This window comes from Miscanthus floridulus, chromosome 5 (genome assembly GCF_019320115.1).
Source record: "Miscanthus floridulus cultivar M001 chromosome 5, ASM1932011v1, whole genome shotgun sequence".
Classification (NCBI taxonomy): Eukaryota; Viridiplantae; Streptophyta; class Magnoliopsida; order Poales; family Poaceae; genus Miscanthus; species Miscanthus floridulus.
In genome coordinates, this window is record NC_089584.1 from 87,275,503 (window position 1) to 87,288,757 (window position 13,255).

Genomic DNA, 13,255 nt, shown 5'->3' on the forward strand with positions numbered 1-13,255 from the left:
CTTTAGACATTGCTGGAACAAAGGTTTGATATTGCCTACCAGAAATAAATATCCAGAGTGCAGCGAACAATATTGGAAGTTTAGGTAATCTCAAGCCAACCGCCGGTCTATCCATGCTCAAGATGCGTATCATCATAATAACATGGATCGGCGCTTAAAAAATGGAAGTGTTCATGATCGGCTTGGAAAACAAGTTGTTGATCAAAACTGGGCTGATTATGAAGAAGAAAGTAATGAAGAAGGATGTGTTTGGTAGGAAGGCCAATGGTGTCCAGGAGGTTTGACAAGAAGGCAGAAGAGAAGGGTGCAACGCCTAAGGAATAGAGAGTTGGAACAGGCTCAGACATCCGATAAACCTCAAGTATGGCGTGCTAGGCAAACAGCCGATAGAAGGCAACCATCGGCTAATATTCAAATGGCTTTTATGTTGCATCAGAGTTCAGAGCTCTAGCGGATCAAGAAGTTTACTCAGATTTTGATGAATTGGAGTATGAGGAGATAGTTGCCAAATTGACAGTTATACAACAGGCTATATTTGATAAACCAGTCAAGCATTGGCACTTAAAGGCTTTATATGTAAAAGGTTTTGTTGATGGGAAGCCAATGAACAAGATGTTGGTGGATGGAGGTGCTTCTGTTAATCTTATGCCTTACACCACTTTTTGTAAACTTGGCAAGGGACCAGGAGATCTGATTGAGACTGATATGATGCTTAAGGACTTTGGGGGTAATGCGTCTAAGACCCGAGGGCAATGAATGTTGAACTAACAATCGGGAGTAAGACTCTGCTCACCACATTCTTCATCATCGATGGAAAAGGGTCATACAGTTTACTCCTTGGTTGTGATTGGATTCATGCAAACTGTTGTGTGCCATCGACCATGCATTAGTGTTTGATTCAATGGCATGGAGATGATGTCAAGTTGGTTCGCGCTGATGAGTCTGTAAGTATAGCAACAGCCGATCCAATGTATTGGGAGCTAGAAGACTTCGAGTGTTTTTCTGGCAAGTTATGGGAAGGAGGCTTCATTAAGATCAGAAATGAAGGCCAATAGCCGATCCAAGCAATCGGCTCTGAGAGTTTGTTTTAATGAATAATCATGGCTTCGCGTCAACCGTTGGATTAAGGGAAGTAAGCATTGGTCCTAGAGATAGGCTTAGGCCGACGTATGTGAGTGCTAAGTCGAATCCTGAGTGCAAGTCAGATTTGATAGATCTATTAAAGGAAGTTTTGTTTCGCTTAATAAGACGCTTGGCCTGGATCGATCGATCGTTTAACCTTTGGTCTAAAAAGTTCTAGTGCAACCTATCAATAGCGATCGATGGAAAAATATTTGAAGGGATGTTACCCTAGCATTCGATCAACACCTGATAGTCGATTTGTTTAGTCATTGATTCTAATGGCCGGTACCAGAAGGGTATCGCCTCTAGTTCAAGAAATAAGCCTAAAGATGTGAAAGCCGATACAATATGTATCGCCTATAGAGCAAAAACAAAAACAAAGATAGTCATGACATATACAGGGGCATTGCACTGAGACATGTTCATGGAAGAGCAAGAGACTTTGTTCATTAATTCACCCTGAGTACAAACTAATTAAAGACCTTGTTCACCACATCCTGAGCAGATGTGATGTCCACAATGGCCTCAGCCGCGATGACAAACTCTTCAAGCAAATCCTCATGCTCCTCGGGGCCGTCACCCATCGGGAAACCAATCTCCAGGGCATGGAGCTTATACCTGGTCTAGACTTGTGCCATGGTCAGCACCACCGACGCTCCATGATGAACGCCGTGGAGGGCGATCTCCTGAACGCGGGCCAAAATGTCATGGAGGCGAGCATTGATGAGGGGGGCCCTAGCATTAACGACATCCGTGGCTACATTCACCGCCAGTTGGAGGGACTCCAACTACACTGTTAGGGATGACGATCACAAAAAATAGAAGAACTATCAAGATAAAGACAGTGGAGATCAGAATAGAGGCGTTCTTGAAGTTCATCTTACCCACCACCACGGCATTAGACTCAGCCAGCTGTGCTCGAACGACACTGGCCTCCTCCTCGACTGCATGAAGGGCAGCCTAAGAGACCCCGAGGTGGATCTCGAGCTGGCCATTTTTCCGAGTCACCTCAAAATAGCGGTTCTGAGCCGCCCTCCACTCTCGAAGAAAATGCCAGGCGTCGTCGCCGTTGTAGGAGTTGGAAGAATATGATGATGAGGCCGGCGCAGAAGATGCAGCATCAGAGGGCTCACTAGCCCTGGGGAGAGGACGAAGACTGTCATTCAAAACAAATCTATAGACAAATCAGAATAGTTCATCATCATCAACAGAAGATATCAATCTCACCTCATGCGTCGCAGGCGCTGGTTCACCGGCATGACTTCCTCTAGAATCTCCTCCACCGCACATTTGCCGCGGTTGTCCTCACCGGCCATAGGGTTTGTTTGGGTCTACAAGAAGAGGGGAGAAAACCGCTACAGAGTCTGCAAGGGTAGAGAGGTGCAAAGGAACAGGAACGGTTGCAAGTGTAGATGTGTTCGAGGCTGGAGCCCTCGGCTGGTATTTGAAGCCACAGAGCGAGGAGGTGGACGCCTTGAGACGTGCAAAAGGCAACCGCAATTAATAGAAGGCAAAGCGCCACCTCACTAATACCAAAGAGAATACGGCACTGGGTGACTAAGGATAGAAGATCGAGGGGTTCTCTTAATAATAAAGGTCGTGTTTTCAGACTTAATTGGATTAAGGTTGGAAGTCTAGAATCGGCTATTTTCAAATTGGCTCTTTAGCCGAAAGCAAGAAGTACAATTAGGCGACGAAAGTATGGTTGTCATTGATTCTACACAAGGCATATGTTGCTATGCGAATTACAAGTCTAGAATATCCTGGATTGCTTTCAACACTTCTAGCCAGATAGCATCAACTTCTACGATTTGTTGCTTATCTTCTTCGGCTAATCCAGGAATGCTCTTAAGGCTACTTTGGATGGTTCTGCCTTCTCTGACTTTGGCCAGCAGTTCCTGTTTCTTTTGTTGAATGGCATCAGGTATTTGAGCCAGGGTGGACTTATGACGATCAATGGCAGCCTTCATGTTTTCTAGCTCCTTCTCAAGTTCTGCACACCTAACTTCTAGTTGAGACAACTCTGGGTCGATGCTGAGGGAGGAATTCTTCAAATGATCAATCAACTATGTCAGCTCTTTGGCCTCTTGCCTATTGGAGTTCCCCTTGGCCAATAAAGTTTCACGATCAAATAGATTCCTCTGAGCCTTTTTCACCTTCAGGACCTGATCTTCAAAAATAGATAAAGGTGACGAGTCTTTGGAGAGAGCTGGGGATGGATTACCCTTAATATCCAAGAAGACTCTCTACATTGAATTAGTGTCTTGGACCAAATCAGCTATATTCTTCGCAAACATTGACAATATGTCTCTTAGCTGATTTTTGGTCTCTTCTGACAAAGCTTCCTTAGAGGAGGTGGTTGATGAGCTGATTTCATCTTCATCAAGATACTCCTCGAGATTGAAAGAGTAGCTCAGGGCTGGAAGATCGAGTGCCTGTGTATAAGGAAAATCTTGTTTAGAAGGTTTGAATCAGTTTATAGCAAGATGGATGGTGAAAAAGATACAATACCTTCTCTGTAGTAGCCTCTGTCTGAAGAGGAGGAATAGCTAATGATACACCAATAATATCTGGTTGAATCAACTCTAAGCTCTCAACATTGACATCTGCAAACATCAAGGAAGATTCTTAGCTCATGTTTTTTGCAGAAAAAATAAATTGAACATATAACTTCCTTACCATCAGTTGTATGCCGAACTAGGGAATCGACAATATGAGTGTCGACAGAAAAAGGAGCACCCTTAACACCGATAGGATCATTAAGTGGACTGTCGGGCTCCTACTCTTGCATATGTGTTTCCTCAGGAAGTATCTGGCATGGTAAGAAGTTAGATGAAGGATGAAAAAAAACTGAGTAAATCAAGAAGTTAAAGAAAATATTCTGATGAACGTCAAGGATAAAACTCATGATTTCTGCTATTGTGGAAGCTTCGGTTATTTCAACCAAAATCGGATCCTTTTGAGGATCAGCTGATGAAGGTCTAGTTGATGCCAAACCAAACGCCTAGGACAACAGGTCCACACCCAGAACCGATTGGGATGCAATAGTTGATAACTGTGAAGGAAGGGGGTCAACAATTGAATGTCATTTTGAGAAGGAAATGAATTGTTTACCTGAGCAGCTGATGGTCTCGTTCTGTGGAGCCTCTTCCCAGTAGTGGTTTTCTAGGTTGTCCCTTGAGCCGTCTTGCGCTTTGAAGATTGATATGTTATGATGGTGGAGACAGCATGAGTTTTCATCAATTTCTTCAATGAAGGTGTGGTTGATCCTATTCTTGAAACTAGGCATGGTGGCTGATAATCTATAGGATGCCCTTTCCTATCCAAGCTTGGAGGATTGAATTTAGTATCGTAAAATGGTCGGTTAGAATAGTTAGCAGAGATATCCATCGAGTAACTTCTCTAGAAAGGGGATGAAAAGTTACCTCATTATCAGAAGCGAATTCCCCGTTTAGAGCTATGCACAAAGGGTGGACTAACCCACAGAAAAGATGGGAGCGCCATTCTTGCCACTAGGAGTCCAAAAGAGTGGAAGAGAAGTTGACCCTGATCCAGTCATGCAAGCAAAGGGAAGGAAGGTCTGATCCCAATTGAAAGACTCTAGAAGCTTCCATTACCTCACTGATATCTTTTCTTGGCTTCAATATGTTTTTGAAGAACAATTGAGGGGGAAGTTGACCAAAACCAAACTGACAAGCTACGAAGGACGGATGATAGAACTCATAAGTTAGAAGGTTGCCTGGAAGGAAGGAGCCTATAGCCATTTTGCCACGACCATGGCGAAATTCAACTAGAAGAACGCAGGGCTTGATGAAGGAATTAAAGATTGCAGCCGTTGTCTCGTCCGAACAACCTGATTCAAATCAGAATTTGAATAGGAAGATCAGCTCATCGTTCTCATCCTCATTGTATGGTAGCCAAGTCAGGATACCAGCATCAAACCCTCTGTAAAACTTTTTGAAGAGATGGCCAATATCGATATCAATTGTTATGGCCGATGCAGCCTCACCATAGCTCATGCATTGACGGGTTCTTCCTTCTTTGCCTTTATATTCCTCATCAAAGTTGGAAGAAGGGAAACTCAGGCTTCTGAGATCAGGCCTTACAATCTTGTGCATATACAGGTTGAGCCACAGTTGTATCAACCACCAAGGGCCACTGATAGTATGCACTGGTTCATTCTTCAGTAATTGGGTAGCTACCTGGTGCATCAGATGGTAAGTAGCTCCTAATAGATACTTCCCAAGGGGGATATCCTTACCCACTACTAGATGCTCTACCATAAGTTTGTGATTGTAAGTTGGACCGCAAGATGACCCACAAAAGATGAATCTTTCTAGCCACATATTCAGAAAGGCCACATATTTTCTCTCGCTAACAGCTGATTCATCTTTGATGTGGTTCAGAATGTAGTTTGCCCATCCTGTGCAGTCTGATATCTTGGCCAATTTCTTGGAACCGACACTCAAGTACTCATAAGGCTGCTTTGATCCAGTAATTCTAAGGCCGATCAACATGAAAACATCGGCCAGAGTGATGGTCATTGGACCATGACCAAAAACAAAAGCGTTCAGGGCATTAGACCAGAAATAAGATGCGGAAATCAAGAGTGAATCGTTTCTCTCCATCCCGGACAGCGAGAGTGTCAAACATTGATTCAAATCATGAACCTCCCAATCTCCGCTCTTTTTCTCGGATACCCTACGAAACCAATCTCTCCATCCCTTAGGCATTTTAGGCCAATTTCTGAAGGGGGTTTTGATATTCCAAGAGGACAAATCTACTACAGATTGCTTGAAGGGGATTTGGTTGGTTTCTTGATGAACGAAATCAGATGGGTCAGGGTCACTCATGGGCCCAAGAAAATAGACATTGGAAGCAGCAGCTGATGGAATCAGGATTTCGTTCCTCATTTCCTAGAAATCAGATGAAATAAATTTGAGAAAAGAAGAAATACAGGATAACGACCGATACTTGGAGAATGGAAACTTGGAAACGTACCTCAGGAACATGGTCGTTGGTCGCCATTAAAGCCAGAGTAGATTTGAGTCTGACGAAGATCGCTTGAATAACTGCTTGATAGAATAGAGGATTTGCTAGGGTTTGAGGCCTTGGCGATGATGACGTCGGATGTTAAGATTGGCTCGAGGGAGGAAGAAAAAGCAAACAAGCCGAGTGAGTTGGAAGATATACTATTGGGATATTATATAAAACTCAGGCTAGGAAATCAGGAGTCATGCGTATATCTCGGGGTAGAACGGTTGCAGCATGGTAAACGGATAAATAGGAATTTTGGAATAAAATCACTTTTATTCCAAAATTGGGGGGCATGTGTTTACACCGAAATTTGGGAGAAGAATGCAGGAACTCAAAGGGTTCCAAGATTGTGTTAGTCAAGGAATCAATTGCATAAGGATCGATATCAGCTGATTCAGACGCACACTGGAATCGGCTCTCTTGAATGGCGTCGGTAGATAACAACGATGAGCTATGGTTGGCGTCAGAGAACTACATATCGAACTCTACAAAAAGGGAAAGATTAGGGTCCAAGTTATCTTAAGATAGAAATGTTTTCTTCTATACCAAAGATTGTAATGAGTCATACATGAGTAGGATTCATGTTTAGGCTCTGGGTATAAATATTGGACCCCAGCTATTGTAAAGGACACACAAAAATCAAATACAAGTTATTTACTTTCTTCGGCTCTGGCCACCCCTTAGGAGTAGGAGTAGAGTAGATATCGGTGAGTTCTTCAACGAGCAGGGCTGCATAGGTTCGGCCGACCTTTGGCTTGTCTATAAGTACCGTCATGGCTTATACTTCTATTCGTACGGCTACATCGATCCGGTCGATGTCCACTGCGACTTTGGTATAAGCTAGTTATAGACTATTGTCTAGTTCAAGTACGGCTGCATCGATCTGGTCGACCTCCACTGCTTGAACTAGATTAAGGTCAAGTTATCGGCTCTATCTAAGGGTGGCGTCCTTCGGGTAGATTCATTAAGTTACCGATCTTGCTGATGTTTTTCATTGTTATTAGTTTACAGCAACATCAATTCGCCCGGTCGAGATCGAATTAGATCGGCCTCATATCCTTTAGATCCGTCGTTCATTTTGTTACAACACGATGTTATCTACCTTGAATGACGGTTTATGTTTCATCGGCTGTTTTTACTTTGATCTTGATCGTGCATAGTATGCGGTTGAGGCATGAATAATCTTGAAGAGGTTTGCTGGCTAGTTGAATCTGGTTTATAGTTCACCATTATGGCTGTAACGATCCGGTCGATCCCCACTGATGGCACTGTAGATTGGGGGATACTAGTTAGTAGATCTGTTCCTAGTTAGGCATGACCTTAGCTATTTGTTATGCTTGCATCGGCTAAATAGCCGATCGTCTATGCGCTAACGCCTACGGTGTGCGTCCATGATTCTGTTAAGCGTGAATAGATCTGTGCGTTTTGAGGGCATGATTCGCCGTCTTTTTCACGGCTGCATCGATCCGGTCGAACCCCACAGTTAGGGATAGCGGGTTGAGTCTAAGGAGTCCATGGGTTTGTTCGTGTGAAATAGTCGATTGTTCACAAGCTGTAGTCCTTTTAACCTGAATAGCCGATTCATCCGAGCCTTCACGTATAGCATGTCTTTCAGAAAGCTTGTCGAAGTATGGATGTGTTTGCGGATTCTTTGGTTTTAGTTTGTTACTGTCATCATAGCTACCATCGATCCGGTCGAATCTCACTGTTGGTGGTAACAGATTAGATTCAGAGCGTTTGTAGATCCGTTCGTATCAGATAGTCGATTCGTTCGTGTGCTCTATCTTTTCCTGATTAGATTCATCGGCTTAATGCTTTACACTAGCAATATCTATCTAGCTAATGATCTTATTTATATATACGTGTACTATACCTGTCAATATGAAATTAATTGCTACTCATAAGCTTTACAGTCCGTAACAGTCGATTTCTGTGTGGATCGGCTATTTAGTCGTCTTTCGCGTCTGGCTGCTCCCGAAGTGGCACACTTAGAACTATCTGGGCATAGACCGGCATGTTCCCTCCATACCGGGTAATGATTGGTATGGCTTGGGTATCCCTTGATCTGTTATCCAAAACTAACCAGTTGTCCCAACCGAATCAACCCCTAGGGGCTTTCCTATATGGATTCGTTCCCCGGAGCCAGAGCTGATTCCATGAATTGACGTATATGAGCGTAGTTATCAGGTACGCCGGGGGCTGGATTCAATCCCTGAGGATAGTGATTGATGGTATAGAGTTTTGATAGAAACTCGTATAAAAATCATATAAAAAGAAAGAAGAGAAAAATGAGCCTTGTTTCCCGAGAGAGACCCCCTTCTCTCAGGACTGCAGTCTTATAGTCGAAGCTCTTTTTCCAAGCCACCACTCTTGTTCTGGACGGTGGTCTTAGCACTCACACTGAGAATCCCTGTCTTCCCCCCAGAAGACAGTCATCCTCTCCCTCGTTTTTATAGATTCCAAGGAGGTAATAGCACATAAACTAGCAATGTTGCGTCGAGAATTATGCTAGTGAAAGACTTAATAGTACTATATTACCACCATACTTACTACAGCTATCTTATACCTGGATATATAGTCATATATCAATAATCATTAAACCCAATCACCTCAACACACCCATCATCTTTGAGGGTAACTAACCTTTCTCGCGCAGTCCAAGTAATTACTCTTCCCCTTTAAGATTGCATCCACTCTTCCTTCTAGTTGGTTTCTATGTAATATAGACTCAAAATCCATTATGATTTCTCCCATAATCTCTTCTATATCATCATCATCATCATGATCATGATCATTCATGTCGATGGCTATAAAGACTTCATTATACCAACGGCTATATCGTATTCCTGGAGAACTAGCCTCTAAGACAGTATCAAATACTTTACGATAGTAAAGATCCAGAATCACTCTTGTTAGTTCACCTACACGTGATACCCCTGACTGTTCTTTAATCTTACCCTTTTCCCCATTGATAGGAAGACTCACAACCTGTTTGATTAGGTCTTTTAAAAGAAGATATCCTCCCATCCCGAGGAGAGATTCCTTTATTTAGCATTGGTCCCTCTATAGCAGTCATATCCATTTTATTAAGTTTTTTAGTTATCCCTTTGGGATATCGTTTTGTTTTAGCTGATCTTAGTATTGGTGTTTTTTTATGGATTGCGATTTCAAGTATTGCTCCTATTGGTCTTCTCATGGCAGGATATAGCTCAAATAAGAAATATTCTTTTTCAGGCGGTCTACGAGCGGCTGCTCAATCTATTAGTTATGAAATACCATTAACTTTTTGTGTACTAGCAATATCTCTACGTGTGATTCGTTAAAATAGGATCTTTTTCCTCTAAAATACATTGAATGCTTATCTTCCTTTGCTTATTCTGTATTCGCGTTGGTAAGTTAAACTCGATAGCTATATGAGTGAAACAAAACAGCTTATTAATTTGTAGTAAAAATAAAAAATCTCATTTCCTACGTACAAGAAAAAAGTTCAAGTAAACATAAGCAGTGTAAACTCTTTACCCCAAGGTTGAGATTGTTTAATTAGTCATCATATCTTGAAGCGGGCAAGAATAAAGGATTCGCGATATGGAATTCCATTACTAGAATATTTTGAGTTATTACTATAATTTAAACTTATAACCATAAGGCAATCCATCAAAAGTTAGTGAGGGATTAGGAACACTAAAGTACATACAGGATTAGTAATGAGAGAATCTAAATCATTAGACATTTTTCCTGATAAAAGATCGGCTATTCCCCTAAGAAAGCAAAGGGGTATTCTTCCTTCATAGATTCCCGATGCCGAGCTACTCTTGATAGGCTTTCCAAGACCAAGTTTATAGAATGATCCCTTGCACATTGAGCAAGACAGTGTATTCTTTAGGTTGGAGTAAGATCAATGGAGCCGAAAGTAAAGCATCGGTAGTGAGGCTTTCCTCCATGAGGAATTAATCCTTTGGTCGTCAATGGGAACTTTAAGACGAGAGCCAATGTGTCCAAACTTCCGGCTGAATTGTTGCTTTCTAGTGGCCGACCATCCTTTCCAGACCTTCTCTAGAGCTCTTCAATCCTTCCTCCTAAGATCCAGGCTAACTTTTTCAAGCAATGGAATGACTGGTAGGCGATCTCAGGCTCGCTCGTCGTTGGGTAGTTTCCGATAGTTCTATCACCATTCCAGGCTCTTCGCATATAGAGAACTCGAAGGTGGTCGATGTAATAGAGCAGGCCTGAGGCCATTACGTACTTTCTTTGTTTAAGTTATTATTGAGAGGGTCTTTCAATGATAGCTATACACAATGAGCGCTGTTTTCTACATGCGAGATGAAATGCCATTCAAGAGCGGATAAGGCTAAAAAGAGAAAAAGCAGGGCTTGGCTTATTCTATTCATCTGCACCACCTGACAGAGATTCTTTCACAGCCTCGTTCAGCTAGTAGAATTCTTTCTAGATCTCGTTCTTTTCACTTTCTGGGCTGAGACCGTCCAATTTCATTCTTGCCTGGGAAGAGAGGATCGGAACTCACACTCGATCCCTACTCTTTCCTCGTACTTCACAGGTTTTCGAGGCCGAGGGTGAACTGGACTCGCATTCACTTGCTGGGAAAAAGAGAGTGGATCAGGCTACGACTGAGGCTGAGGATAGGTCACAGGACGGATGAGGTAAAGTATTCCAAAACGGAGGATTCCAACCCGAGGAAGTAGGTCAACCACCTTGAATATGGCTCCGTGGAAGTAGTTAGGGGATAAGCCCAAGGAGGATAGGCCTATGGGATTTCCACAATGAGTCCTAGTACCAGGTAGGTTAAGGCGTAATAAGTCAAAGAGGTCTTAGCGGAACTCGATAGGCCAAAAAGGAGGGACTCATCAAAGGAAGTTGCCGACTCGGGTAGGTAAGCAAGAAAGTAGACTCCTTCATCGGCCAGGGTACTCCTGAAATCTATCTCAGTAGGGAAAAGAGGAGTTATGGTATAGAGAATTCTGACCTAAATGGATGCATTGATTAGGGTCTTTGTCCCTAAGAAATGCATCCTTACGAATACAAGAGTGGTTTTTTTTGGGTATAGCAGGACTTGAACCTGCGACCATTAGGTTAAAAGCCCAATGCTCTACCAACTGAGCTATACACCCGATTTTACAAGAAGGCTTGGTGCGGAAAAGAAAAGAGGGTGGCCTGGCCCCTTTTCTTCTTATCATATCACAAGGGCGCGGCTCTGTATGGGGCTCGTACTGCGGAGCAAGTCTGGGAGTCCTTTCCACTCATTGAGGATTCTATCTAAAAAAGAAGGTCAACGGGGGAGACTACAGTAGCTCGAACTCAGACTATCTACGAAAAAGCTAAAACTCCCTTGTCTTCAACTATGAACTTACATCTATCGATAACACGGGCTTCTTAGGTCAATCACATCCCCAGGAACTTCTAACTGGCCTAGCAAGGACCAACTTGAGAAATTGATTCGATTTAACGAGAGGCTCGGAGATGGTATACGTAGAATAGGGGAAAGTAAAGACAAACTTCGGTCAATTTACGTTTTCAAAACTACAGCTATCTTGCCTAGAGTCCCAGAGCTTAACGGAACTCTTGTTTACTATAAGAGCCCACCGCTTTATAAGTGCTTTCCTCTCTCTTTCTTTCGAACCATAAACTCCGAAGCGGTTTCACTTTACCATACTGGAGAAGGGCTTCACTCGCGCCTTGGGGACAGAACTAGAGTACAAAACTAGCTTCCTCTGTACATATTGTTTTCGGGTAATAATACTATCATTGAGAAAGAATAGATAACGACTATCAGGCATATGACTGATTTCTATATGGGTGTAGGCTCATACTCTCATTTTATCCTTGCTCGCTGTTCCCGACAGGAATACGTCACTTAAAATAAGCTATTGACGTCTTAGTTCCGACCTTGTCTCCTTTCTTTCTTTTGTTCACCGGTGCAAGGCAAGGGCGGAGCTCTCTTATGTTCATCTTCCACGCCTGTCTGCATCCCAAGCACTAAATGAGTGAAATCCAATCCCGGAAAAAGGCTCTCTTGCATCTTTTGCTTCCCCACCCGGCCTCTATTCTAGATTCACCGTCTTCGGATGCATCAGTTTATTATGCTTATGCCTAATCTTAATACTGGCTAGTTACTTCAATTACCTTACCCCACAGCCCCTCCTTTTAAGGAGGTTTCAGAGCACCCAGTCACAGCTCGTCACAAGAAAGGATTGATGGTCGAGTCCCCGTGCATGAAGTCAGTGGATTCGAGTGAACTGACCGTACTACAAATCGACATACTTGAGGAAGCTTCTTACTAAACCAAAGAAAGGGCAGCTCCAGTTGTGTTGTCGATTCCCTTCTCCCGAGAGCTTTCACACTCTGGGATGGGAGTCCCTTCCAAGACTTGACCAAAAGCTTATCTCTTTCATCTCAATTTAACATTTTCCGAAACGCGGCTAGACCGAGGCAGAGCAAGAGTGCAGCTTCAACCGATCCCCGGCGACATCTTTTAGGCCGATGTTGGGCGTATCAGCTATCTCACCTGGAGAGTGAGGAAAGAAAACGGTCTCGATAGCGGATAAAGCTCTTCCGGTTTAATAAGTTTCTCTTGGACCGTGCGTTCCGCCAACAGACGAGACGTGAGGAGAAATGGAGACTTCTCCCCATATCTGGTCTAATCCATACTTTTCTTTAAAGTCTCTAGTGGGTGCGAGCGGCTCCCGCACCGGGTCGGGTCTGTAGTCTGTCGTTTTGACCAAAAGATGAAGTTTGGTTAAGTCCTCCAAATGAGTCCATTCGCCTCGTTCACATAGGTCCTTTCCACGAGGGCCAAAGTGAACCCAAAGTCTTGTGTAGGCTTTTTTGTTTATATCCATGTGGCCAAAACAAGATATTTAGCAGGGATACAGACGACGCGATTCCTGCTTTCATAGTTTGATCAGGTAGCTGAAGTCGTGGTGCTGATCGCGTGGTTTGCCTCCTCTCTCGCGGCCGTGTGTTGGTCAGCGTGGTATGGAGTAGCGGTTCCTCGGTAGTCTGACTGTTTCGATGCAGCATCTCTATCTTTCGGTACATCCCGGGCAGGCCTTTTCTAAAAAGTCTTGTGCTCAGGTGCCCG

The 13,255-nt window shown here is 43.3% G+C and overlaps 1 non-coding gene across 1 annotated transcript; it reads right to left on the minus strand.

The window, feature by feature from the left end:
- Positions 1–11,212: 11,212 nt before the first annotated feature.
- Positions 11,213–11,285, minus strand: TRNAK-UUU (transfer RNA lysine (anticodon UUU)). The gene has a single exon. It is a non-coding gene; the product is annotated as a tRNA-Lys (tRNA).
- Between the last annotated feature and the right edge of the window lie 1,970 nt (positions 11,286–13,255).